The sequence below is a fragment of the Crinia signifera genome, unplaced genomic scaffold (genome assembly GCF_055691185.1).
Source record: "Crinia signifera unplaced genomic scaffold, ASM5569118v1 HAP2_SCAFFOLD_97, whole genome shotgun sequence".
In the NCBI taxonomy this organism is placed as follows: domain Eukaryota; kingdom Metazoa; phylum Chordata; class Amphibia; order Anura; family Myobatrachidae; genus Crinia; species Crinia signifera.
The window spans coordinates 443,324-471,050 of record NW_028142851.1 but is presented as its reverse complement, the minus strand read 5'-3'; the positions used below and the strand labels follow the sequence as shown (position 1 = coordinate 471,050).

Below are 27,727 nucleotides of genomic sequence, written 5' to 3'. Positions count from 1 at the left end.
ACACATACACACATCTATCACATTATACGCACACATACACACATCTATCACATTATACGCACACACATACACACATCTATCACATTATACGCACACACATACACACATCTATCACATTATACGCACACATACACATGCACATCTATCATATTATACGCACACACACATCTATCACATTATACGCACACACATACACACATCTATCACATTATACGCACACACATACGCACATCTATCATATTATACGCACACACATACACACATCTATCACATTATACGCACACACATACACACATCTATCACATTATACGCACACATACACATGCACATATATCACATTATACGCACACACATCTGTCACATTATACGCACACACATACGCACATCTATCATATTATACACACACACATCTATAACATACGCATTTGCACACACATCTATCACATTATACGCGCACATACACACACCTCTATCACATTATACGCACACATACACACGCACATCTATCACATTATACACATACAAATCTATCACATTATGCGCACACACATCTATCACATTATATACACACACACACATGCATATCTATCACATTATACGCACACACACACACATCTATCATATTATACGCACACACACATCTATCACATGATACGCACACACATACACACATCTATCACATTATACGCACACACATACACACATCTATCACATTATACGCACACACACATCTATCACATTATACGCACACACATACACACATCTATCACATTATACGCACACATACACACATCTATCACATTATACGCACACATACACATCTATCATATTATACGCACACACACATCTATCACATTATACGCACACACATACACACATCTATCACATTATACGCACACACATACGCACATCTATCATATTATACGCACACACATACACACATCTATCACATTATACGCACACACATACACACATCTATCACATTATACGCACACATACACATGCACATATATCACATTATACGCACACACACATCTATCACATTATACGCACACACATACACACATCTGTCACATTATACGCACACACATACGCACATCTATCATATTATACGCACACACATCTATAACATACGCATTTGCACACACATCTATCACATTATACGCGCACATACACACACCTATATCACATTATACGCACACATACACACGCACATCTATTACATTATACACATACAAATCTATCACATTATACGCACACACATCTATCACATTATACACACACACACACGCATATCTATCACATTATACACACACACACACGCATATCTATCACATTATACGCACACACACACACATCTATCATATTATACACACGCACACAGCTATCACTTAGCACTATATATGTGCACACACACTTCTTTCCCCTCAATCACATTAGCATAGTAGCAGCAGTCATAGGTGCCGATTTATGTTTTTGCTGGTGGGTGCTCATGCCAAAAATATAGAGGAGTGGCTTCATGGGGAAGGGGTGTGACCACAAAATGGAGCACAGTTGTCTCCAATAGAGTTGGGCAAAACGGGTCACTAAGACGAGTCGGGCCCAACGGATCACTCTGTGAAAAGATCCAGCTCTTTTAGACAGAAACTCTGCTCACTTTGAAAAAAGGGGTAATCTGATAATAATGAAGCATAATTTGTTTTACAATCATTTATTGCCATTTTTTTTTTTACTTTTTAATTTTTTTAAAAGAGTGAGCTGAACAAATAGGAATATACATGACCGAGTAAAACACTGATCGATGGCTGGGTGCAGAATCGCCATCGATGGCATCTGCACCGATGGCCATCCCTAGCAGCAGCAGCCTTGTTATTCTTTCATTAACTTGGTCGCAGCACTGTACTCAGTCTCCTGAGTTAGTACAGCTCAGCTGCCACAGGTTCACCTTTTTGGGATCGGCAGCCATCTCTAGTCTCCAATATTCAAATTACGGCAAGAGTTCCACATACATAAATGCCCCTACAATGCAGGTACTCCGCGGACAGAATACACTCTTCGTGGCATACTGTTTCCCAGGTGGCGGGTCCGGCAATGTGGGTGCTGCAGCCACAAATTAGCAAGTTAATATGGCGGCCCAGCAGCGGGACTAGGGCCCGTGGGTGCTCATCAAGTTCCATGGGTGCTCGGGCCCTTGAACACCCACAGAATCGGCACCTATGGCAGCAGTGCAGCAATCCACATACCCAAGCCCTTAGGAGTACCTCACCTCACCTGCAGACAGTCCACAGCCTCGCCAGATGCTCCGTGAGTTCCTCCTCCCCTCGCTCCCACTGGGGAATTACAAAGGCGGCAGCTCTTCCTCTTTCTCTCCTCCGCCCCCCCTTTAATTAATGCGTTGCAGACTCGCAGCGGAGCGTATCTCCCGGCAAGCGGCAAAGTGCCCAGGGGACTGCTGCTTGTGGCCCTGCTAGCTGCCAGTGGTTCCTGGGTGTTTATGAGCAGACAGGCCAGCCGCCGACTCACTCCCCCCACACCGCTTCTGCCGGCTCCTGGGTGAGTTGCCTGATCCAACCTCGACAGCCAGCCCCAGCTACTGAACAGGCCCTAGGCATTTGCACGCGGCACGCTGCCGAGGGGGGGGGGGGGGGGGGCGGAGGAGAAGGGACAGCCAGGGAGAAGCTGTCACTTCTCCCTGGTTGGCAGCGGCTGTCTGGTCACAGCCTGCCGCCCATGATAGGTGCCTTAGAAATCCGGCCCTGGCGGGGAGCGGGCAGGGGAGAGAGCAGGGAGCAGGCTGCACGGCTCCGGTGCCATTTGCAGTCTCCACCCTCCCTACGCCTTTGCAGTGGGGACAATGATAAGAAGATTGCTAAGAGTATAGGAAACAGCAAGGGTGAGTCAGAGAGAATGTGCAGTGATTAGCCTCAGACATGGGGTATATGACATTGGAGTGTATGGTATGTATAAAAACATAGAGGTACATTTACTAAAATGGGTCTATTGATGGGATGTTGCCTATAGCAACCAATCAGATTCCATATATTATCTTCTAGAAGGAGCTACATATAAAAGTAGAATCTGATTGGTTGCTATGGGCAACATCCCATGTCCAATAGAACTCCCATCTTAGTAAATTTACCCCATAGAATTTTCCATCTATTCTGCCCATTTTTCTTTTACCGTTTTGGTAACATCAGCCAGATTTGCTTCTGATATCTTGTAAGGATATTCCTAGCCCTATCCCAAGTGTGTTTTATTTGTTCTACTGTCTCTACTACAGGGCTGAGCAATAAGTGGCCCTCCAGCTGTTGATGAACTACACATCCCAGCATGCCTTTCATCAGTTTAAGCATGGCCAAAAAGCATGCTTAAATGTGTAGTTCATCAACAGCTGGAGGGCCGCTTATTGCCCAGCCCTGCTCTACTAGCTCTGATGGGAGGCTCAACCTCATTTGATCCCAAACGGAACCCACAGCCGGACGACTCAGCTATGGGAGACGATGCCCCTTTGACGGTGGGTCTGATGAAACAACTTCTTGCCTCCTTTAAGACAGATATCATGGCGGAATTTAAAACAGCTCTGCAAACGTGTTAGCAGTCAATTGATGAGATCGGGCAAAGAACGGATCATCTGGAAAATAAATGTAAGGAAATAGTCTCCTCTCATAATGCCCTCCTCACCTCACATGAGCTGCTTGCTGAGGTTGAACTCCTACGGAATAAAATAGGGGAACTTGAGGACCGATCAAGAAGGAACAATGTCAAAATCAGAGGGATACCGGAATCGGTGACCAATTCAGAATTAGAAGAATATGTTACGGAAATATTCAAGGGGTTACTACCAGATGCGAGTAGTCAAGACTTACTATTGGATCGTATCCATAGACTTCCTAAACCAAGAACAGCACCACAAGATGCAACTAGGGACACTATAATGGGATTCCACTTCTACCATATCAAAGAAAGAGTACTACAAGCTACGAGATCCATAGACCGGGCAGCACCAATTCTAGGTCATCTCCAAATCTTTGGCGACCTTTCGGCTGCCACCATAGCCTGATGACGTACCTTCTTGCCAGTAACTAGAGCACTCCAAAAAGCCGAAATCAGTATAGGTGGGGTTTCCCCACCAAGTTAATCATTCTGCAAAATGGCTCTACAGATGTAGTGATGACGCCAGAGGATGGCATCAAACTCCTCGTCAAATGGAACCTGGACGGTATTTCAGCAGCTACTTCAAAACATCCCAAGCTGTCTAATGAATGGTCCATGGCGAATTGAACTGGGCTTCTCTTTACACAGAGTATATCCTTTTGAGTATTGCCATATATAAATGGTGGCTGTTTATAGTTTATGCTTTGGAGATCAGGCCCGCTCCTGGTATAGATGTGGGAGTATGCCTTTGCTACCCCACTTTGTGGCTCGGTCAGCTATGGGGAGGAGCGGGCCGGTAGGACGGATGCTGTTTTTCTTGTTACGTTTATAACTCATTATATTACCTAGAAATGTACACTGTAGTGTCATAGTTGTGATGTTATGCCAAAATTGTCTTAGTCTTAGCTATTGATAATATAAGCTTGAACTAATTCATTCAATATAACCTAACAGACCAAAAAATGACAGAAGCATATATTTCTTCCACGCCTCCTATATGTACCGCCTCCCATGGTGGTCTTATTTAGTAGTAGGTACTGGGTACTCAAACCCCCTCTTTTTGCCCCTGTTCTTTTTCCCCGTCTAACCAAACGGTATGGCCTTTACTAATCTTTATTGAATGGCCCACCCCTCTGACTATATACAGTGACGACCCTGTTCCTGACCACATGCTAGGTTTGGTGTTGGGAACAGACCAACAAAGGAATAACAAGCTGGTTGACAGCAATCATTATCTCCAACTACATAATGGTTAATGTTTTATCATTAAATGTTAAAGGTCTTAATACACCGAATAAAAGGAGACTAGCATTGCACCATTTTGCTAAATTAAAAGCACATGTGGTGGCAGTCCAGGAGACTCATTTTATGGCCTCTTCTGCACCTAAATTCACTAACATTAAATTTCCTACGTCCTACACCTCCAACAGCCCCAAGAAAAAGGCAGGAGTAGCGCTCTTAATTTCGTCAACATGCAAATTCGTGTTGGAAAAACAAATAACGGACACAGAGAGTCGCTACTTGGAGCAAATTGGAGGATAAACAAGTCACGATAGCAAATGCTTATGTACCTAATTCTAAACAGATCCCCTTTATTCAAAAATTCTGTAGGGTACTACAAGCTAACTGCTCGGGCTTTCTATTACTACTAGGTGACTTCAACCAGGTATTAGACTCCCATATGGACAAATCCTCCCCTCTTTGAACACTAACCAGACCCAATCCTAAAGATCAATCTCACCAATTTAGAAGGATACTTAATGAATTTGCCCTTTACGATGTTTGGAGGGCAAGGAATCCCTCGTGCAGAGATTATCCTTTCTACTCCCCGGTGCACAACTTGTTTTCCAGAATTGACTTAGCTCTCTCAGATAAATGGGTACTCCAACAGATTAAAAAGGCTAGTATAGTCCCCATATCTTGGTCCGACCATTCTGCTCTAACTCTAAGATGGGACTTGACCTATTATCATCCATTTTCGCCTCGGCGACTATCTTTTAGATGATCCAGACATAAGGGAATCTATACTAAAAAAGCCTGAAATTGTTTCTAGACACCAATGATCCAGCTGACCCATGCACTTTTAATTATTGGTGTACTTTAAAAGCGGTGATCAGAGGTTCAATTATACAAGCCGCAGCTAGGCGTCGTGTGAAACAGAATAAAGGATGTAGAGACCCGCCTGGTCGAATTAGAATCTAAACTTAAACTCTCCCCCACTGACAAATGAATATATAAAGATTTACTTAAAAATAGGGAGGAATGGAATGTGCTATCCCTTCAAGAGGTGCACAAGAACCTTTTCAAATTGAAGCAAAAATTTTACACTCAAGGTGATAAAGCCGGTAGACTCTTAGCAAGAAAACTCAGGGGCAAAACAGCACAGGAAAGAGTAAAAGATATTGTAAATTTGAAAGGTACGAAAGTGATGGACCCATCCAAAATAGCGAATGCATTCGCTGAGTATTACTCCTCACCATATAATTTAAAAGATGAGCCTGTGACACCCCAACCTACTATGGAAGGTATTGCAGCCTTTTTGGAAAAAAACTCTCTACCCTCCCTAGACACGGCCACCCTCACTTTACTAGAGAGTCCCTGGACAATAGATGAGATTAGTAAGGTTATATTGGATCTTCCGTCAGAAAAAGCACCAGGCCCTTACGGTTACTCCAATAAATTTTACAAAGTGTTCAGAGATACACTAACCCAACCACTGCAACAAGTGTATGAGGAGGCAACCACGAAAGGGACCTTTCCAATAGAAATTTTGGAAGCGCGAATTGTTGCGTTCCCGAAACCCGGGAAAGAATCCCTCCATGTTAGCCAACTTTCGTCCCATTGCGCTTCTAAACACAGATGTGAAAATATATGACAAGCTTATTGCCAATAGACTTGCGCCGCTGATTCCGACCCTCAACTGTCATGACCGGGTGGGGTTTGTGAGTGGCCGCCAGGCATCGGATAATAGTAGAAGGGTGATTGATGTCCTAGATGCCTTCTCCGTGTGCCCCGAGCCGTTGCTTTCATTGGACGCGGAGAAGGCATTTGACCGACTGCACTGTGGCTATCTACAAGCAGTACTAACGAAGTTTGGCATCACAGATAGGGCCCTATCATCTATATTAGCCCTGTACTCAAACCCATCAGCTAGAGTTTTCATAAATGGAATGCTCTCAACTCCCTTTGCTATATCCAACGGCACGCGCCAGGGCTGCCCCCTATCCCCCCTGGTGTTTGCCTTGGCAATCGAACCATTGGCTGAAACCACCAGGGCCACACCTTCAATAACAGGCCCCTCCCTGTTTGGTCACCCGCATAAAATATACAAAGAGTGCCTATTATATGCCTATTAAAGAGTGTTCTGCTGACTCTCACGAACCCAAGCACCTCTTTAAGAGACTTACACAAAGTCCTACAGGACTACTCATCAGTATCCTATTGCTCTAAAACTGAGGCACTTCCGATCCATTTCCCCACTTTCTTACTAAGCCAGCTAAAAGTTAAATGGGATGCAGTGTAAATCCCGGCGGTCGGGATCCCGGCGTTCAGAATCCCGACGCTGGAATCCCGACCGCCGAAATCCCGACACTTTCTCCCTCCGTGGGTGTCCACGACACCCCTGGAGGGAGAATAAATTAGTGTGCCGAGCGTAGCGAGGCACCGGGCCCGCTGCGTGGCAAGCGCAGCGAGCCCCCAAGGGGGGGCGTCCCCCCCTTGTCGGGATTTCGGCGGTCGGGATTCTGAATGCCGGGATCCCGACTGCCGGGATTTAATACTGAATCCAGTTAAATACCCATATGCATAGCAGGAAACTAGCATTAAATATCTGGGCATACACGTCCCGGCAAGGGCTCAAGACATATTCTACTGTAACTACCTCCCTCTACTAACTAATTTCAAAAAATTAACACAGGAGTGGATGATGCAGCACGTTTCTTGGATGGGCCGAATAGTGGCTCTGAAAATGGATCTGCTCCCAAATTGCTATTTTTATTTAGAACAATACCCATATTGCTACCCGAACCCATACTTGCAAAATTGAATAGCTTATTCACTTCATACATATGGAAAGTAAAAAACCAAGGCTAGCACGTAAGGTCTTGGTTCAACCTAAATCTCATGGGGGTCTAGCGTACCCAGACCTAAAACATACCAACTGGCTTCTATACTCTCCTCATTAGAGGCATGGATGACAACCGATAAACCAAACCCTGGGTTATAGTAGAAAAAGTCAATGGAGAAATGAAGTAGCGCTTACCAATGAGAAATAATCAAAGTAAAAAACATTGAGGGGGAAATTTACTAAAGGGAATTTGTAAAAAAATAGGTGTATTTGTATCCAGAAATACACTTATTTTTGACATTTACTATCCCGAAAATACGGCAATTTGTATTCGTATTGATGTGTTATCAATACGAATACAAATTGCCGTATTTTCGGGATAGTAAGGGGGGAATTTACTAAAGGAAATTTGTAAAAAATAGGTGTATTTGTATTCAGAAATACACTTATTTTTGACATTTACTATCCCGAAAATACGGCAATTCGTATTCGTATTTATAGCACATCAATACAAATACGAATTGCCGTATTTTCGGGATAGTAAATGTCAAAAATAAGTGTATTTCTGGATACAAATACACCTATTCTTTTACAAATTTCCTTTAGTAAATTTCCCCCTAAATGTCAGAAATAACGGTATTTCTGGATACAAATACACCTATTTTTTACAAATTTCCTTTAGTAAATTGCCCCCTTAATTGCATATATAATAAACATAATTCATATACACATTAGAACAATAAAATGGTACCATAAAATATGGTATTTTTTGAGAGGTTTTATTCCCCCCATATTTTATGGTACCATTTTATTGTTCTAATGTGTATATGAATTATGTTTATTATATATGCAATTAAATGTTTTTTACTTTGATTATTTCTCATTGGTAAGCGCTACTTCATTTCTCCATTGCCTCTCTTCTTTTTTAGGGACCTACTCAGTCCCTTTAAGTAGCAGCTTTTTTGACACTCACCCCATATACAGCGCCCTCGGACTACCCTAGGGCAGTCCTTTTTGTTTCTTCTTATAGTAGAAAAAAGGTCTGGTATCTCGGTTCCCTCTCATGGACCTATTGTGGTTGCCCCCATCAGAAGTACGTCACATCATTCAACCCTCCACAGTGGTCCAGGCGGTATGTAAATCATGGAATATGCTGAGATCCCGCTTGTTAGAAGGGTCACAACTAACGTTAGAATTGTCATTGAGGGGGACTGGCACGCCTGATCCCAAATTTGTCCCTTGATTTGTGGACATCTAATAACATTAAATCGTTGAAGGACATGATTGACTCAGGAACATTGCTCTCCTTCACCCAAATTCAAGAAAAATACTCTATACCTTGGAAAAAGTTCTACAAATACTTACAAGTGAGACACTGGCTGCGAACCACTTCTCCATCCCTTCAGGCCTTAAAGCCATTACCCAATGCGATATGGGCGTTACTGCAAAAGACAAATAGCAGAGGCGCAATATCTAGGTGGTATGTATCCCTAGTCACACCCCAATACTTCTCAAAAACTTCCTCTCAAGTTAAATGGGAAGTAGATATGGGCCTGAATCTATTAGAGGAGGAATGGCAAACTGTGTTCCAGATGAGCATTAAATTATCTAAGTGTATTTCCCATGTTGAACAATATTTCCAACTCCTACACAGGTTGTATGTGACTCCCACCCTCCTTCATAAAATAAGCTACACAAACACTTGTTCCTGTTGGCGTAAATGTGGAGGAGTGGGATCAATATACCACATATTCTGGTCTTGCCCTTTACTGACTAATTTATGGAGTCAAATTTTCCGACTCATCTCCACTATATTACATGAGACTATCGCCCCACAATCGAAAATTGCATTGTTCCATATTCTCCCAGACACCACCCCATCTTCGGATAAATACGTAATTGGCCATATATTGTCCTCTACCAAACGCCTACTAGCTCGTAACTGGAGGACTGTTAATATTCCTAGTCTTACAGAGATTGAGGCAGCGGTGCAATCTCACTTTGAATTCAAAACAGCTGGCTTGTCTTAGAGTACACCGCCATCACCTTCCGCATCTAAGATATGGCTATCTTGGGTGGAATTCAGCAACATAGGGTATGAATATTGTATTTATTCTCTGATTATGGTTATTATATTGCATTGTATTTTTGTATTGTATTACAGCATTGTCTCCGTACCCCCCCTTCCCCCTATCTTTATTCTGTATCCTTTTCCCCCCCAAAAAAAACAAACCATACAAACAGTCATAACAAATGCTTACAGCCTTTGGGCTTCTTTTCGCCCCCCGCCGCCCCCCTCTCTCCCCCTCCCTTGGGCTTACCTTCTTGCAGGTCCTCCTGGACCCTGGAAGGTAAGCCCTTCCTCCCCCTAGCAACGCAGCCGGACGTCCTTCCGGCTGCAGGGGGGAGGAGGAGGCGCCGAAGGCAACAGGAGGCGGCAGAGAGGAGACCCCCCGCACACCACAGTACAGGTATCGCGGGGGGTCTCAGTTACCGCACCGCAATGCCAGCCATATATGTTAGTACATATGTGCTGACATCGCGGTGGGCAGGCGGCAATGTATTTGAATACATCCCAACTGCAAATGGTCTCAGTTTGGGCCCTAATGCAGTAATATTGGGTCCTAAGGGCCCGAGTAATGTCTCCAGGGCGAGTGTCGATACTGCCTGCCATTCGTTTTTTTAGCCACAAAACCCAATGTCAGATACGTAGAAAGAATTAGTGAAAAGGAATATTATAGATAAATATACAAAGCGTACTCATCAACTGTAATTGCGATACCCGCCCCCCCCTCTCCTCCTCCCTTGGGCTTACCTTCTTGCAGGTCCTCCTGGACCCTGGAAGGTAAGCCCTTTCTCCCCCTAGAAACGCAGCCGGACGTCCTTCCGGCTGCAGGGGGGAGGAGGAGGCGCCGGGGACAGCCTGCTTAGCTGTCCCCGGCGTGAAGGCAGCAGGAGGCGGCAGAGAGGAGACCCCCCACACACCAAAGTACAGATATCGCAAGGAATGCAAGGATCTGGCCAGCTCATCTGTAGTAGGGGTTGCAGGGCCTGTAGGGTAAGGGTCTTGAAGTGGGGAGTGGTGTACATGGTGGGTACTTCTTTGCCTTGCTGTGCTGGCTGGCTCAGTAGGGATATCCTCTGCCTCGTAGGGGTCCACTGTGTGGAGCATTATTTCCCCATCAAACTCCAGCATTGGTGGGTCAGGATGTGGGTCCTCTTCCTGATGTACCAGTTCTTGAGATGTTCCTGTGAATATTTGCAAATTGGTAAATGCTGCAATACTGCTGTGGAGTTTTATGGTGTAGTGAAATGTTGCTCAATGTTTACAAATGTTCTTTGACAACACTCCTTGTGGGTTTTTTAAAAAAATGGTCCATATACTGTATGTGATGGATAGTTATAGTGATGTATGTACTTGATTAACAATTATTGTGTTGTTCTGTTCTGGTGTGTGGTTTCTCCTATGAGTATTGCTCATCATGTTACCAAAAAATGTTTCATGCATCTGGCCCATCATGTATAATGTGCATGTTTACCCCTAAAAATATTTTTTTACTTCTGCCATTTTTCAACGGACATAATTAGTGTCCAATAGCAGGCCCTCAGCATGTATAGGGATTTTCCTTCACCATGTGTTTTGTATGGTGTACAGATTTAGATGATTGGTTTGTTATTCACAGGCGTCAGGTCTGGTGGATTTGTTTTTGTGTCTAGCAGACAAATGTTTTTTTATGGGTTAGAATAGTGCGTTTGTGTGCATTTATAAATATACTCACTAGCTCGCTCTGGTGGCACGTGTCCACGAGGTGGGTTGTGGCCAGCTGGACGACATTGTGTAGTTTGATCTGCAAAAAAATTAGCAAACAGTGTTAAAATTGCATTGTATTGGGGGCGTGGCTTGGCAGCCATTCAGAGCGGCCGCACCTGTATCGAGCTCCCGCTCCTGTGCCAGCTTAGAGACCTCTCTCGCCGGACACTGCACCCCACAACCAGCCCCAGGCTCTCCCCTGATCCCCCCTAGTGCTCCGGTCGCCCGCTGCCCCGTCCGCGGAGCCGGGAAGCGCTTCTAAGCGCTTCTGCGGGTTGCGGCCTAGGCGCGAGGCCGGAGCCGGGGCCTCGATTTCGGCCCGGGCGCCGACGCGGACTCCCGAAGCGCCCGCAGCGACCAAAGAGACGCACCGGAACACAGAGGACCGCACGCCCCAGCCCACGGACAGCCCTGGGGAGACCCTGGGCCCCCGGTCGGACCCCCTTCCAGCCCACAACTAGCTGCAGCCTGTTCAAGGCCGGAGGCGCCGCCATCTTACCCGGCGCAGCACAGTAAAGTCCCTCAGCACCAGACCCAGCTGCATCCCCCACCGCAACCAAAGTGAGTACCCGCTGGGCACACCCCAGCAGCCCAGATCTCCCAGACATCCAGGGGTGGCCCCACAGTACAGCCACTCACTTCCCTTGGGGGAATCTGCTGCATCTTTCAGGCCAGGGTGAAACCTCCTCAACCTCTTGCTCTTAAGCTGTGCCTCCTCCCCAGCACCAACCTGATCTGCAACCCTCCAGAACCCCCTTTCTGCTGCATAAGCTTGCAGTCTCTCGGCTGGGAGACCCACCCTTTTGCAGCCCACACTACCTAGCACTCCTGATCCTAGACAAGCCTCTTGATTGTATCCCAACCCTCTAACTACAGGCCCAGATGTGAAACCACTATATACTGGCTGCCACTCACCAGCTACTCCGGCCATGAGGATACCATGACCCAGTAACCAGCTTTAGCTTCCCCCCCCTCCGGTACCAGAACCATCTCTCCAGAGCTAACTATTACCCCTACAAGTGCTCTCAGCCATCGCCATGCCCCCTAAAAGGATCAAACAAGTCGTCCTCTCCAAAATCCCACTTCCCCCCAAAAAAGCCTCCCCACCCTCCTCAGCCCAGGGAAACCCTCCCACTTTGTCCCCCCACACCAGGGGTGCACCAAAAGAGACAACCTCAACACCTGGGCTAGATGAAGTAGACTTTAACTCAGATGCTCCAGTGACAATGAAATCCCTCTGTCAAGTCTTCTCGGCATTTCAAGCAGAGCTGACCAAAGATCTGAAGTCCGCTATCCGAGAGGTTAAGACAGAGCTTGTAGCTATAGGGGAGAGAACCGACCAACTGGAACGCAGACTAGATGAGTTGGTTGAGTCACATAATGACCTGATCACCTCCTATGATTCTCAACAGAGGGACCTTGAACAATTCAAGTCCAAGCTGGCGGATTTGGAGGACAGGTCCCGCCGCAATAACATAAAAATCAGAGGCATTCCCGACTCAGTAGCCAACTCAGAACTCGAGGACTTCGCCACTACCCTGTTCCGCAAACTTCTCCCCTCTGCAGACCCTAAAGATCTGCTAATCGACCGTATACACCGCCTTCCACGCCCCAAAACGGTCCCCTCAGATCTCCCAAGAGACACACTCCTCCGAGTGCACTTCTTCACCATGAAAGAGCAAATCCTGAGGGCAGCCAGAGAGTCTAAGAACACAGACACCCTGGGCGGCCTGCAGATCTTCCAGGACCTCTCTCCCGCAACAATGGCCAACAGGAGAGCACTTGCCCCCATCACAACAGCACTTCGAAACCACGACATACGGTACCGGTGGGGATTCCCGGTCAAGCTGCTAGTCTACCACGAAGATACCACCTACTCGATCTCATCCCTAGACGCCGGGGTTAGACTCCTGATGGACTGGGATATTTCGGTCACCAGCCCCAAAGAACCAAGACGCCAGAAACCACCGCAACAAGACTGGACCACCACCTGAACCCCACTGATTTGTGTATCCAGCCTACTACGACGGTGAACCGGTTGCCTTCATTCCTGTGGTCCCCGCCACCGGGTCGGGACTTGACTGTTAAGTATCATATTATGTTGGTTCTTTCTTTTCTTCGTTCACAGGATGTATAACAACCCGGCTGCTCGGTTAGAATGCTAGAACTAGGTTCCTACTTGTTGGACACTCTGTTTATGTTTAAACCGTAGGTTTAGTTGGTTCATCAGGTTACATTGTTATATCACCTCTTTATTGTTCACACTTTGTTTGCATGTGAGTGGCGGCCATCCGCCATGTGACCCAAGCCACCACCCCGAAGTTACCCACACTACTGCAACTCCCCCTGTTCTCCCCCCTCTCCTCTGCAGTAGTCATGCAGGTCCAATATACCGGACCTTTTTCCCATTCCCTCTCCCCCGCTCCCCAAGCCCCTACCGCCTTTCCCCCACACATTCACATTTTTCAAACTCCTGCTCTCTCCCCCCGACCCCCAACGGACGGTCTAGACTTTCCCCTTAGGAGCGAACGCCCCCAACCGCCTACCAACAGTCCCCATCGTAAACCCCCTTAAGCTGATATGCCTAACTTTATGTCTCTGAATGTGAAGGGGTTGAATTCCCCTAATAAAAGACGTCTGGCCCTATCTTTTTTCCATAAACAAGAGGCAGATGTGGTTGCTGTCCAGGAAACCCACTTTAACTCCTCGAACCCCCCATTACTTAGAGACGCAAACTACCCCACAGCATATTACGCTAACGGCCCAACTAAGCGAAACGGAGTGGCCATCCTGTTCAGCAAACATATTTCTTTCACCCTACAGACCAAGGTACAAGACAAAAGTGGCAGATATATTATTCTAACCGGCCTACTGGAAGACAAGCAGGTCACCATTGTCTGCCTATACGCCCCCAATTCCAACCAAACTTCATTCCTGCGTAAACTTCTCCTCCTGACACAGAGAATCAGGAAAGGCCCTCTGATTCTGCTGGGCGACTTCAACCTAGCTCTCGACCCAAAACTAGACAAATCCCGCCCCCCCCCTCCTACTTCCACACGCGAATCTGGCCCATCTCTTGCTTTCCGTAATCTCCTCCTGGAGTTTGACCTATACGATACATGGAGATCCAAATACCCCTCTGGCCGCGAATATACTTTCTTCTCGCCAGTCCACAATTCATACTCTAGGTTAGATTATATAATTTGTGATAAGTGGACCCTACAGCACACAAAAGATGTAGACATTTTACCCATTACTTGGTCAGACCACGCACCGGTTACTTGGCAATGGAATGTCCGCTCCTCTAAAAACCCCCCGAGACCATGGAGACTCTTCCCCCATCTCCTCAAAGACCCCTCCTCCAAACTCTCTATACTAACCTCCATTAACAACTACCTCTCCACCAACTCCCCCCAGGACACCTCCACCATAAACCACTGGTGTGCCTTAAAAGCAGTCACCAGGGGAGCTGCAATCCAAGCGGGAGCTTCCCTGAAACGACGCTCAGTTAAGACCCAGCAGGAGCTGGAGACCAAACTGAAGGATCTGGAAGCTCAAAATAAAACATCCCCATCCAGAGATCTCAAAAAGGAGATCTCAAGCATCCGTAGCCAGATCCAAAAACTCCTCCTAGCCCGCACACAAATGGCATTGAACAGATTGCGACATAAATTCTACTTGTTTAGCAACAGATCAGGTAGAATGTTAGCCAGAAAGTTGAGGGCTCAACAAGCTAGGAACAAAATTAAACACCTTATCACTCCTGATAACACCAAAGTTATCAACCCTAAAGACATAGCGAATCAATTTGCCCAATACTATTCCAAGCTTTACAACCTGTCCTCTGATACCTCCACCCCCCAACCCTCTGCTGAATCGATCTCGACATTCCTAGACAGAATCCATATTCCCTCTATCACCCCTGAGCAGCTAGAAGCCCTTAACGCCCCCTGGTCACAAACGGAAATCCAAGCAGCTATAAAATCCCTCCCACGCAATAAAGCCCCCGGCCCAGACGGATTCATTACCGACTTCTACATAACATTCATGGACCTACTGACTCCAACATTAACAAATCTCTTTAACGAACTCTCTTTCCTTGGATCGGCCCCCCCAGAACTTCTAGAAGCACGCATAGTCACGATACCCAAAACTGGGAAAGACGCATCCCTCTGCCAGAACTATAGACCCATAGCCCTACTGAACTGTGACATTAAACTGTTCGCCAAGCTGATGGCCCTACGCATTAACCAAGTCCTGCCGCTCCTGATACACCCTGACCAAACCGGGTTTGTACCAGGAAGACAGGCCTCCGACAACACCAGGCGGGTATTCAACCTAATCGACTCTCTAGCCAACGAACAGGACCTCCTCTTACTATCCTTAGACGCGGAAAAAGCGTTCGATAGATTGAACTGGCACTACATGCAGGAGGTCCTGCGGCGATTTGGCTTTTCAGGCCACATCTTTAAGTCCATACTGACTCTATATAGCTCGCCCTCAGCCCGGGTGCTCAGCAACGGGTTCCTCTCTGACCCTTTCCAAATCACAAACGGTACCAGACAGGGCTGCCCCCTCTCCCCGCTCATATTTGTTCTTTCAATTGAACCCCTGGCCATCACCATACGAAACGACACTAGAATGGAAGGCCTACAGATGGGCTCCGACCGTCACAAATGCAGCCTCTTCGCAGATGACGTCCTGTTGTTCATAACCAACCCCATCTCTACACTACCTCACCTCCATGACATCTTAGATTCATACAGCAGGGCCTCGTACTACAAACTCAACACAACCAAGACTGACGCTCTCCCCATCAACCTTTTCCCTCACATCCACCAACTACAAGCGTCATATCAATATAACTGGCAAAGGGGCTCCATAAAATACCTAGGGATCCAAATCCCCTCCACCACATCCAAAGTCTTCGAAGTTAACCTTACCCCCCTATTAGACACCCTGTCCACCATCTCCAACTCCTGGTCCGCATTCGACATCTCTTGGATGGGTCGTATGGCGGCTTTCAAAATGTCTCTTCTGCCAAAATTAATGTATCTGTTCAGGACCATCCCCTACAATTTTCCAAAGAGGGCCCTCAAGACGTGCACAAACATTATGTCAAAATACATATGGGCGTCTAAGCCCCCAAAGATTGCTCGAGCCAGACTCCACCTCCCAAGGGCATTTGGTGGCCTGGACCTCCCAGATCTGCATCTCTATCAGATGGCGTCCCTCTTGGCCCCAATTAAACACTTCTCAGAACCTAGCACACCGACAAGCTGGGTCTCCATCGAGCAATCTTTCTCCCCCAACATCCCACTGGCTGACCTTTTCAGAATCCCCCGACAACTCAGGCCGCCCCTACCACTCCTCCTCCCGGCCACCAAGGCTTCCCTTTTTCGCCTGGGACCAGCTCCTCTCCACCTTAGACACCGTCACAAACAACCTCCCCTCCGTTCCCATCTCGACCGTAGCCAAATTAATCCCAAACCTTAACCTTAACTCTTGGAAAGCCCGCGGCGTTAACACTCTGGGGGACATACTCGACTCACACGCCCCCCTCTCGTTCGTCTCCCTACAAAACAGCTACCATCTACCCACATCAGAATATTTACATTATATCCAAGTAACACACTGGTGGAACTCCTCCATTGCGAAGCTACCCCGCCCACAACCTACTCTCCAACATATCTTCTCCAGACCTTTCAATCCTTACACCAAACGGGATATATCCTTCTGGTATAAGATTCTTATAACGCCTCACTCCTTCTCGAAAGCCCCAGCGCATAAGAAGTTGGAAGCCGACCTTGGAAGAACCTTCTCCCCAGATGAATGGCGTCTAATCTTCCTCACCTCTTTTGACATGTCCCGTTGCTTGAACCACACAGAAATGCATATTAAGCTTATAAACAGAACCTATATGACTCCAGTGCGCTTACACTCCTTCTGGCCGTCTTGTCCCAATAAATGCTGGAGACTGTGTGGTCAAACAGGGGACATATTTCATATATTCTGGTCTTGCCCCAATATCCTTAAATACTGGTCAGATGTATTTGAGTTAATATCCGCAGTAATCAACACCCCAGTTGTTCCAGATCCCTCCCTAGCCCTACTACACATCTACCCACAAGAGATACCTAAGGAGAAGAGGCTGGTGCTAGGACACATCCTTATAGCTGCGCGTGCCACTCTGGCACAACAATGGAAGCAACCAGACCCTCCATCCCTACTACAGGTGGTCTCGAAGACAAACTACCACTTTATGATGGAGACTGGCCCCTCCCTTAGCATGCCCCCTGCCTCTTCTGTTGCCCCACAGTGGCGATTTTGGCACACATATATAACAGAGGGTGAAGGATCCAGACTCTTCTCCCCCCCATCCGCCTCAGACCCCCGACAGTTCAGCCTCAACGAACCTGACGAGACGTGAAAGAGTCAGGAGGTCCACTTAGGTCCCCCCCTAGGATATATGCCTTCCATTATGGTTTTTCTTGTTCTCATGGCTTTCAATGTTTTCACTGCTGTTTATTGTTACTACTGCTCCTATGGTTACCACCGCTCTCATTGATAATTACCCTATTCTTATGATTGTTTGCTCTAATTAACTCGCTCTGCGTAGCGAGGTGTATGCTCGATCACTAGTCCGTTCCCCCCACCCCCCCCCACCCCCCCTGCTCTCCTAACCCCCCCCCTGACATTGTTTTCCCTCATATTTCATATGTCTATACACTGTAATGTGAAACTTTTTCCAATAAATACTTATTGAAGTTAAAAAAAAAAAAATTGCATTGTATTTTGTTGTAAATTAATTGTGGCAATAAACTGGCATGACAAAAAAAAATTTCATGTTTTTTTTTTACTATTTTGTTTGATCAATTGTTTAATAATGCATATAACAAATTGCTTGTGTTTCAAACAATCATTTCCATTAGACAGAGGTATATATGTAAAAAAACATTGTGATTATAAACTTATGCATATATGGATTAAATAAGGGGATTTTTGTAAGAACTTACCGTTCGAACCCCTTTCTCTGAGTCCAGTCCGGTGACACAGCTAACCTTGGGATGTAGGAGGGTCCGCCAGGAGCCAGGCACCTATGCTTCTAATTCTTTGGGAGCAGGCTCCTCCCTACTGCATCCCATAATGCTTCAGTTAAACTTCAACAGCACACTAGGATACATAACTCAGTACAATGCCTGAACATCATATATGCAACTTATAACACATAACATGGCAACCATGAACGGTACAACTTACTGAGCATTAGGGAGGGATCGCTGTGTCACCAGACTGGACTCAGAGAAAGGGGTTCAAATGGTAAGTTCTTACAAAAATCCCCTTTTCTCTTTCGTCCAGTCCGGTGACAAAGCTTACGATGGGACGTTCACGAGCTGGTCCTTTGGGAGGGTACGCTCAGACTGCCAGTTCTCATCACTGCCCGTCCAAATGAAGCGTCCTCCGACGCGAACTCATGAAACCTGTAGAATTTTGTAAAGGTGTGAACAAAGGACCAGGTGGCTTCCCTGCACAGCTGCTCCGCTGTGGCCCCATGACGCACTGCCCATGAAGACGCAACGGACCTTGTAGTATGGGCATTTATGCGAGATGGCACAGGCCTACCTGCCTTACAGTAGGCAAACGCAATAGTTGATCTCAACCAACAAGCAATCGTCTGCTTTGAAGCAGGCCACCCAAGCTTATGTACATCGTTCAAAACCAACAGCAAATCTGATTTGCGAACATCCTTTACTCTACTGATATAGATTCGCAATGCGTGAACCACATTCAACTTTTTCAAACGGTTCCTATTCCTCGTTCCCTCAGGCGGGGGAAAAACTGGAAGCACAATGTCCTGATTCAAATGAAAAGAGGAAACCACTTTAGGTAAGAATTTTGGTACTTTCCTAAGTACAGCCCTGTCATCATGAAAAATCAAAAATGGTGACTTGCAAGACAAGGAACCCAATTCTGACACACGCCTAGCCGAGGCAATGGCCAATAAAAAAGTAAGCTTCCAGGTAAGGTACTTTAGATCAGCCGATCTCAGTGGCTCAAAAGGAGGTTTCTGCAGCATGGACAAAACAAGAGATAAGTCCCATGGTGCAACTGGCTGCCTGTAAGGAGGCTTAATCCTGGCCACACCCTGTAAAAAGGTTTGTACCTCCGGCAACAGAACCACTCTCTTTTGAAAGAAAATGGAAAGCGCCGAAATTTGCACTTTCAGAGACTGCAAACTTAACCCTGACGACAGTCCATCCTGTAAGAACTCCAGAAGCCTCGCAACCTTAAACTTGGAGGTATGAACCACCTGATGTAGATTCTCCACACCCTGTGGTAATTGGCCGCAGACACCGGTTTTCTGGCCCTTAGCATGGTCTGTATGACCTCTTCTGAAAACCCCTTTTTTCTCAATAAGGAGGATTCATATGCCACGCCGTCAAATTTAGACAAGCTAGGTCCTGGTGCAGGAACGGCCCTTGGCTTAGCAAGTCCGGCTGAAGAGGAAGTCGCCACGATTCCGTCGATAATCTCAGTATGTCTGAGTACCATGACCTCCTGGGCCAATCTGGTGCAACCAGAATGGCCAGTACTCCCTGGTTCTTTATCCTCTTCAACACCCTCGAGATCATTGGGAACGGGGGGAAGATGTAGACCAGATTGAAAGACCAAGGAATTGTCATGGCATCCACTGCCCAAGCCAACGGATCCCTTGACCGAGAGCAAAATCTCGGTACTTGACAATTGGTCCTGGACGCCATAAGATCTATGTCTGGCAGTCCCCATCTGTCTACCATCTTCTGAAACACCTCCCGATAGAGTGACCATTCCCCCTCCATCAGGTCCGCCCTGCTGAGAAAGTCCGCCTCCACATTCCGGATCCCCGGAATGAAAACGGCTGACAGTGCCAGAACCTGAACCTCCGCCCAGGTGAAGATCTTCACAATCTCTGCCATCGCCATCTTGCTCCAAGTACCGCCCTGGTGATTTAAGTATGCCACTGTAGTGGCATTGTCGGATTGTACTCGTACTGGCAAACCCTTCAGGAATTCCTCTGCTTGACACAAGGCATTCCATACTGCTCTCAGTTCCAGTATATTTATGGGAAGACTGGATTCCTCCACTGACCAAAGGCCCTGCAATCTCAGGTGAAGCACCACTGCCCCCCAGCCCCTGAGACTGGCATCCGTCGTGATGACCAACCAGTCCCATGAGCAAAGGGACCACCCTATCTGCAGAGTCTCTTTATCCGTCCACCATTTCAGGGATATTCTTGCTTCCTGAGACAAGGCCAGCCGCTCCTGTTTCATGGTCTTGGCATTGCCGGACCAGCCTGCTAGTATGTTCCATTGGAAGGACCTTGAATGGAATCTGGCAAACTGCAGCGTCTCGAAGGTCGCTACCATTTTGCCCAGCAGCCTTACTCCCTGCCACACCGTCGGTGCAGGGGCCCGGAGAATTGTCAGCACCATCTGCCGAATCTCCACCGCTTTGGGGTGAGGTAAGAACACCCTGTGAAGGTGTGTGTCCAAAATAACCCCGAGGAACTGCAGACTCTGTGTAGGTGTTAGATGTGACTTGGGAAGGTTTAGCACCCAACCCTGTTTCTGCAAGAACTGCGTCGCAACACTCAGGTGTTCCTGAAGTTTTCCCGCCGACTCCGCCTTGAATAAAAGGTCGTCCAAATAAGGAATAATTACTATTCCCCTTAGACGGAGAGCTGCAGCCATGACCGCCATCACTTTCCTGAGGAAAGTGATGGCACTGCCAAACCAAACGGCAGTGCCTGAAACTGCCAATGGTCTTCTCCAATTGCAAACCTTAGGAGAGCCCAGAACGGGGTGTCCCCGCCCCATCATGCAGAGGACTTGTCATCCCCTTTAGCTACATGCTTTTTTGTAAAGGCACCAAAACGGCCTCTGGGAACCTTTCCTCTGCCGGCCTGAAATCTGCCACGGCCAGACTGGCCTCTGTTGGACGCCCCGCCCTGAAATGGCGGCCGAAAGGACGGCTTGAAAACTCCAAACTTGGAGCCTGAACTCTTGGAAGTAGTGGGAAGAAAAGTACTCTTGCCCCCAGTAGCCTGCTTGATAATGGCTTCCAGCTCCGAGCCAAACAATAACTCCCCTTTAAAAGGCAAGCTTTCCAGGGACTTCTTAGACTCACTATCAGCTTCCCAAGCTTTGAGCCAAAGAGCCCTTCTAGCAGACACTGAGATTACAGACACTCCGGATGCCATTTTAGCTCCTTCCTCACCAGCCTCACAGACATACTCTGCGGCAGATCTCAATTTCTCTGCCAGAATAAAAGCCTCTGAGTTTTGGTGGAGCAGCCCAGCAAGCTCCTCCGCCCACTTGATCATGGCTTTTGTGACCCAGGCAGATGCAATAATGGGTCTCAAGGTATAACCCACGCCTTCAAAAATAGCCTTCAAACAGCCTTCCACTTTTTTGTCCACTGGGTCCTTAAAGGCAGCACCCCCTTGGACCGGCAAGGCAGTGGCTTTTGACAGCCTAGCAACTGATGCATCCACTAATGGGGCTTTTTCCCATAATTTGGTATGCTCCTTTGGCATAGGGTACATATTAGCATACCTTTTTGCTATCAACAATTTCTTATCAGGAGTCTTTCCTGCCTCATTTAAAAGAGATGACATTCCCTCATCTGAGGGGAAACATACAGGGTCCCTGCGACTCTTTTTAAACACACAAGAGACAGGAGTCTTTTCCTCCTCTGTAAGATTCAAAGTCTGCTTAACAGCCACAATCAAATCCTCAATGCCTTAAGTTAACGCCTCAGCTTCCTCACTGATGTCCCAACTCCAGTTCTCATCACACCCATAATTGGTGGTGTAGACACAGGGTGCCTAAGCACACTCTCATCAGAGCATTTTGTAAACTGCTCCATCAGTGCAGTCATTTTATGAACCCCCTGGGCAGTATCCTGCATAGCTTGCAGCAAAATGGGGTCCCCCTGAGCCGGGGTAAGTGACCCCCGAGACACCTGAGACGATGTAAAATGGCCAGGAGACCCTATCAAAGAATCCTTCTGCCTATTCAAAGCCTCAGTAAGAGCATTCATAGACCTGCCCAGAGCCAAAGCCCACGCAGGTTCAGCTATCTCTGGTCTGGGGGCGCGTGATCCACAGGGAACAGCCTCACAGGACGGGCATAAATCCCCCTGATCCTCATGTTCACATGTAAATTTAGCATCACACTTTTTACAGTAAATAAACATGTCCAGCCTACAGCAGCATGTCTCCTCCACAGCAGCAGAAGTAAAACCCTCAGCCATGTATCTAAACACAATGCAAAATGAACAGGCACCGCACAGAGCAATGTATCAGAGTACTTATCTGAGCTGGTAATCCTGTCAGCGATCAGCGAGGGAAGCGCTTCTGAGAAGAGACTGTAGTCTGTATAAAATCACCCTGTTAGCTCCGCAGCGCGGTGAAAAAGGCGCCAAACACAGTGCAGGAAGAGACCAAGTCTCTGCCTCAGTAGGGAGACCAGCCCATCTGGTGCTTTTCTCCCCCCTCGGCCGCTCCCGCATTGTCTCTCTCTCACCTCCTTGTACCTCCCTCAATGGGACCACAATGGAGTCGTCCAGCAGCGCTGGACTCCTGTAAGGGACTTCACTTCCCTGGCGGGATTTCCGTCCCTAAACCCTTCAAGATGGCAGGCGCCATCGCGGGGGGTCCGTCCCCCACGATCCCCTTCTGCAAGGAGCCGGTTAGGACACCCCCGGGGCCCAGGAAAGCCTCTATCCTAAAGAGACTAAGCGCTGAGCAGAGGGAATAAAAAGGTGTCCCTCTGCACACAGAGAGCTGACAGGACGCACTTCTGTCAGCCTCTGCTGCGCTCTCAGTGTGTATGCACTTCTGTGACAAGCGACACACTGGCAAACCTGCTCTAGCTAGTGCATTAATAAAATAATAAAAAGCCTAACTAATCTAAAAAAAAAAAAAATACGAAGAAAAAAACGCAGCTGCAGCGCAGCTGCAAAGCATAGCACCCACTCCTGTGGGCACCTAAAACTAACTGAAGCATTATGGGATGCAGTAGGGAGGAGCCTGCTCCCAAAGAATTAGAAGCATAGGTGCCTGGCTCCTGGCGGACCCTCCTACATCCCATCGTAAGCTGTGTCACCAGACTGGACGAAAGAGAAAAACATGTTGTGATACATCGCATTAAGGTTGTTGTGTTGCTCTTTCGCAGCCCGATCAAGGCACTTCTCGCTTAATGAGTAGGCTCTGCACGAGGTGGGGAAACGGTAGGGGCTCACCGCAATTTTGATGGGATGTATGTTAACAGGGATGCATACATGCCAACAGACATGCATTTATATAGGTTTAATATGGAAACCCAGAACTCTCCAACACAGCAAGGGCATGCATGCCCCAGGATAGCAATGAGGGGAGACCCAGGTTGTCCACCGGGGAGTTAACCCTGGTGCATGAAGGGGGAGTCTAGTCATTTGTTCCATATGGCATGATATTTTTTCTCAGAACCTCTAGAGAGATAGAGAATTTTTTAATTTAGTGCCACCTCATTGGACAATGATATCCATTCTCTCCATGTAGGGCCGCTTGAGGCCAACCATGACCTGGCAATGCAAACTTTTATCAAGGTACATAACTGAGTAACATAACTTTGGGTGGGTTCTTCTAGTACAGGGGTAGCCAACCAGTCAGAGGTAAAGAGCCGAAAAATATCGGTAGTCAAGCTAAAGATCCGACATCATGCGTGCGCCGAAGGCACATGCGCCAAAAAAAGGGGCGTAGTCTATTTTGACCCCTTGGGTGGGTGTGATACAAATATGCCTCCAATAGTGCAGTGCCATATATACATATGCCCCCAATAGTGCCAGATACACATATAGAAATGGGTTTGTAATCAGCGCACTGAATCGTGTTCGGCTAGCAGCTGCACTTTAAGGGTGACTAATCCTTTGCTTGTACATAGATATTTGGGTTTTGTAGTGCTGCGCTCTGCCTAAGTATTAAAGTGTGTGTGTGGTCATAATAACAGTCCGTTATTGAAATTGAAAAAAAACACACTTTACTGGTAAATCAAGGTGCGAATTGACATGCACATGCAAAATTTAAAGATAAAATATAGATGAAAGTCAAATCATAAACTTAAATACATACATAGTCTGCAAGTATTGTTGCAGCACAAGTGGATAATAGTTTAAATAAGCAACAGTTGCCGATATGTGCACAAACTCCCAAGGAGTCAGATTGGTGATCTGTCCTGGTTGGGCAGTGTGTACACTCTTGCGGAGATGTTGCTTTGAAAAGTAGGTACTTGTTTCCTATCTGGGCGCCCGCTAAGTTAATTGCGCACCATGCTATTCTCCGTATAAAAATCGGATCTCATCGCATCGGATACCACAAATGCACATACACGATATTGAACGATGCGATGCGACCCGATTCGATTTCCCATAGGAAACAATGTTAAATGGATCAATTTACCCAAATCAGCATAGGGAAGAATGGTAAATGGGCCAGAAACCCCCCAAAAAAACACAGAGCAGTGGAATGTCCCCCCAAAAGTAGTTGACGCCACCCCGCCATCAACGTGAACCCGAAGCGTGGCGAGCGCAGCGAGCCCGCGAGGAGCGGCGGTACGCGTCTTCCGACCTTTTCATGCCCTACTATCCACTAGGGCGTGGAGTGAGAATAGAATAGTGTGGCGAGCGCAGCGAGCCACCGAGCCCGAAGCGTGGCGAGCGCAGCGAGCCCCGCGGATACCTTCACAGTTATACGCGTCCCCTCGCGGGCTTCCCAGGTGTCCATGGCGACGCGGACACCTGGGAAGCCCGCAAAGGGATGCGTTTACCTGTGAAGGTATCCGCGTCCCCTCGCGGGGCTCGCTGCGCTCGCCACGCTTCGGGCTCGGTGGCTCGCTGCGCTCGCCACACTATTCTATTCTCACTCCACGCCCTAGTGGATAGTAGGGCATGAAAAGGTCGGAGGACGCGTACCGCTGCGCTCGCCACGCTTCGGGTTCACGTTGATGGCGGGGTGGCGTCAACTACTTTTGGGGGGACATTCCACTGCTCTGTGGGTTTTTTTGGGGTTTCTGGCCCATTTACCATTCTTCCCTATGCTGATTTGGGTAAATTGATCCATTTAACATTGTTTCCTATGGGAAATCGAATCGGATCGCATCGTTCAATATCGTGTATGTGCATTTGTGGTATCCGATGCGATCCGATTTCATTGGGAAATCGAATCGGATCGCATCGTTCAATATCGTGTATGTGCATTTGTGGTATCCGATGCAATGCGATCCGATTTCATTACGGTGCCGTACGTAGAAATCCTGGGCGCCCAGATAGGAAACAAGTACCGAAAAGTAAATTTCACGTCAGAGATGAGACACAACCTTAGGTTGTTCCCCCGTTGCTATTAACAACCTAAGGTTGTGTCTCATCTCTGACGTGAAATTTACTTTTCAAAGCAACAGCACCGCAAGAGCGTACACACTGCCCAACCAGGACAGATCACCAATCTGACTCCTTGGGAGTTTGTGCACATATCGGCAACTGTTGCTTATTTAAACTATTATCCACTTGTGCTGCAACAATACTTGCAGACTATGTATGTATTTAAGTTTATGATTTGACTTTCATCTATATTTTATCTTTAAATTTTGCATGTGCATGTCAATTCGCACCTTGATTTACCAGTAAAGTGTGTTTTTTTTCAATTTCAATAACGGACTGTTATTATGACCACACACACACTTTAATACTTAGGCAGAGCGCAGCACTACAAAACCCAAATATCCAGATACACATATGCCCCCCACGGTGCCAGGTATGCACCACACGGTGCCGTGTATGCCCCACAGTGCCAAAAATCTGGTATGCCCCCACAGTGCCACAAACTGCTATGCCCCCACAGTGCCACAAACTATGCCCCCACAGTGCCACAAACTGCTATGCCCCCACAGTGTAAATTTCCCAGCAGCAGCACTCACCATTGTTGTTTCTGCTGCCAGGCAGGGAGAGGACAGTCTGGTGTCCCCCTGCAGTCCTCCTGTCATGTCACAGATGGGAGGAGAGCACAGCACACCGCACGTCTCCTTCCCCCTCACTTCCCTGTGACTGGGCCGCCCACCAATCAAAGCTCGCTGGCCCACGAGCTCTGATTGGCGGACGGCCCAGTCACAAGGATGCACAGTAAGGGGTAGGAGAGATACGCTATGTGCACTCTCCTCCCCTCAGAAGGAGAAGGGATTCAGGGAACCGGCGGCAGGGGGGACTGGGACAGACGGTGGGCAGCGGGCAGCAGGAGCCGCACTTTACAAGGGGGAGAGCCGCATGAGGCTCAAGAGCCACAGGTTGGCCACCAGTGTTCTAGTATGTCTTCTGCCCATATTGCCAAAGTACATAGCCTTGGAGTAAACACATCCCTTGGGATGACCGTGGCTACCATTGTGTGTATTGCTTCCTGCCAGAATGCCGAAATTACAGGGCAATTCCACAGTAGGTGCCAAAAGGTGCCACTCGGTGCGCTGCACTTAGGACAATTTGAATCCACCCTACCTCCCATCTTAAAAAGCCTAACAGGGGTTAAGTATACTCTATGTAGTAGGTATAACTGTATCTGCTGGAATCTAGAGGTTGTAGTTGATAGGAGCGGGCTGCCCAAACCCATCTCCCAGTCCTCCTCAGAGAGGGGACCAACCCAGGGCCATCTTAACGTATGGGCTTGAATGAAGGGCAGTTGCCCAGGGGCCCCAAAATGGTAGGGGCCCAAAGCACCTATAAAATGTCCGGAAATGTTCTAGCGCTGCCTTGCAGCCCCAACAACCGCCCACCCGGCCTGATTGACTGACACCCCTCCGCAGCGCATGCTGGATGGAGGGATGTGTGCAATGGTCGCAGTGTGAGTGTCCCACTGACTCACTGAGACAGCGGCTGAGCTACAACGAGCGGTGAAGGGCTCATGGAGCTGGACTGCTGGGGTGACTGTCCCGCTGTGCAGGTCTGTGTTTTATTGTCAGGGCTGGGTGCTGGCAGGGTCATTGTCCTGCCGTGTAGGTATAGGGGTGTGTTGTATGTCGGTGGTGTAGGTGTGAGAGTGGGGTTGGGTCAGGGGCGTCAGAACAGGGGGCAGCTTGCAGCCCCCCCTCCGCATCCCCCAATTATTTGAGATCGACGCCAGACACAAGCCGGGA

General features: G+C 47.6%; 1 long non-coding RNA gene across 1 annotated transcript in view; it reads right to left on the bottom strand.

Annotated features, from left to right (window-relative positions):
* Positions 1-9,926: 9,926 nt before the first annotated feature.
* Positions 9,927-27,727, bottom strand: part of LOC146056836 (uncharacterized) — a 45,051-nt gene continuing 27,250 nt past the window's right edge. The window contains exons 2-3 of the long non-coding RNA XR_014469442.1: positions 11,500-11,568; positions 9,927-10,969 (exon numbers count right to left, since the gene is read on the bottom strand). This is a non-coding gene — a long non-coding RNA (uncharacterized LOC146056836). The remainder of the gene's footprint in view (positions 10,970-11,499; positions 11,569-27,727) is intronic.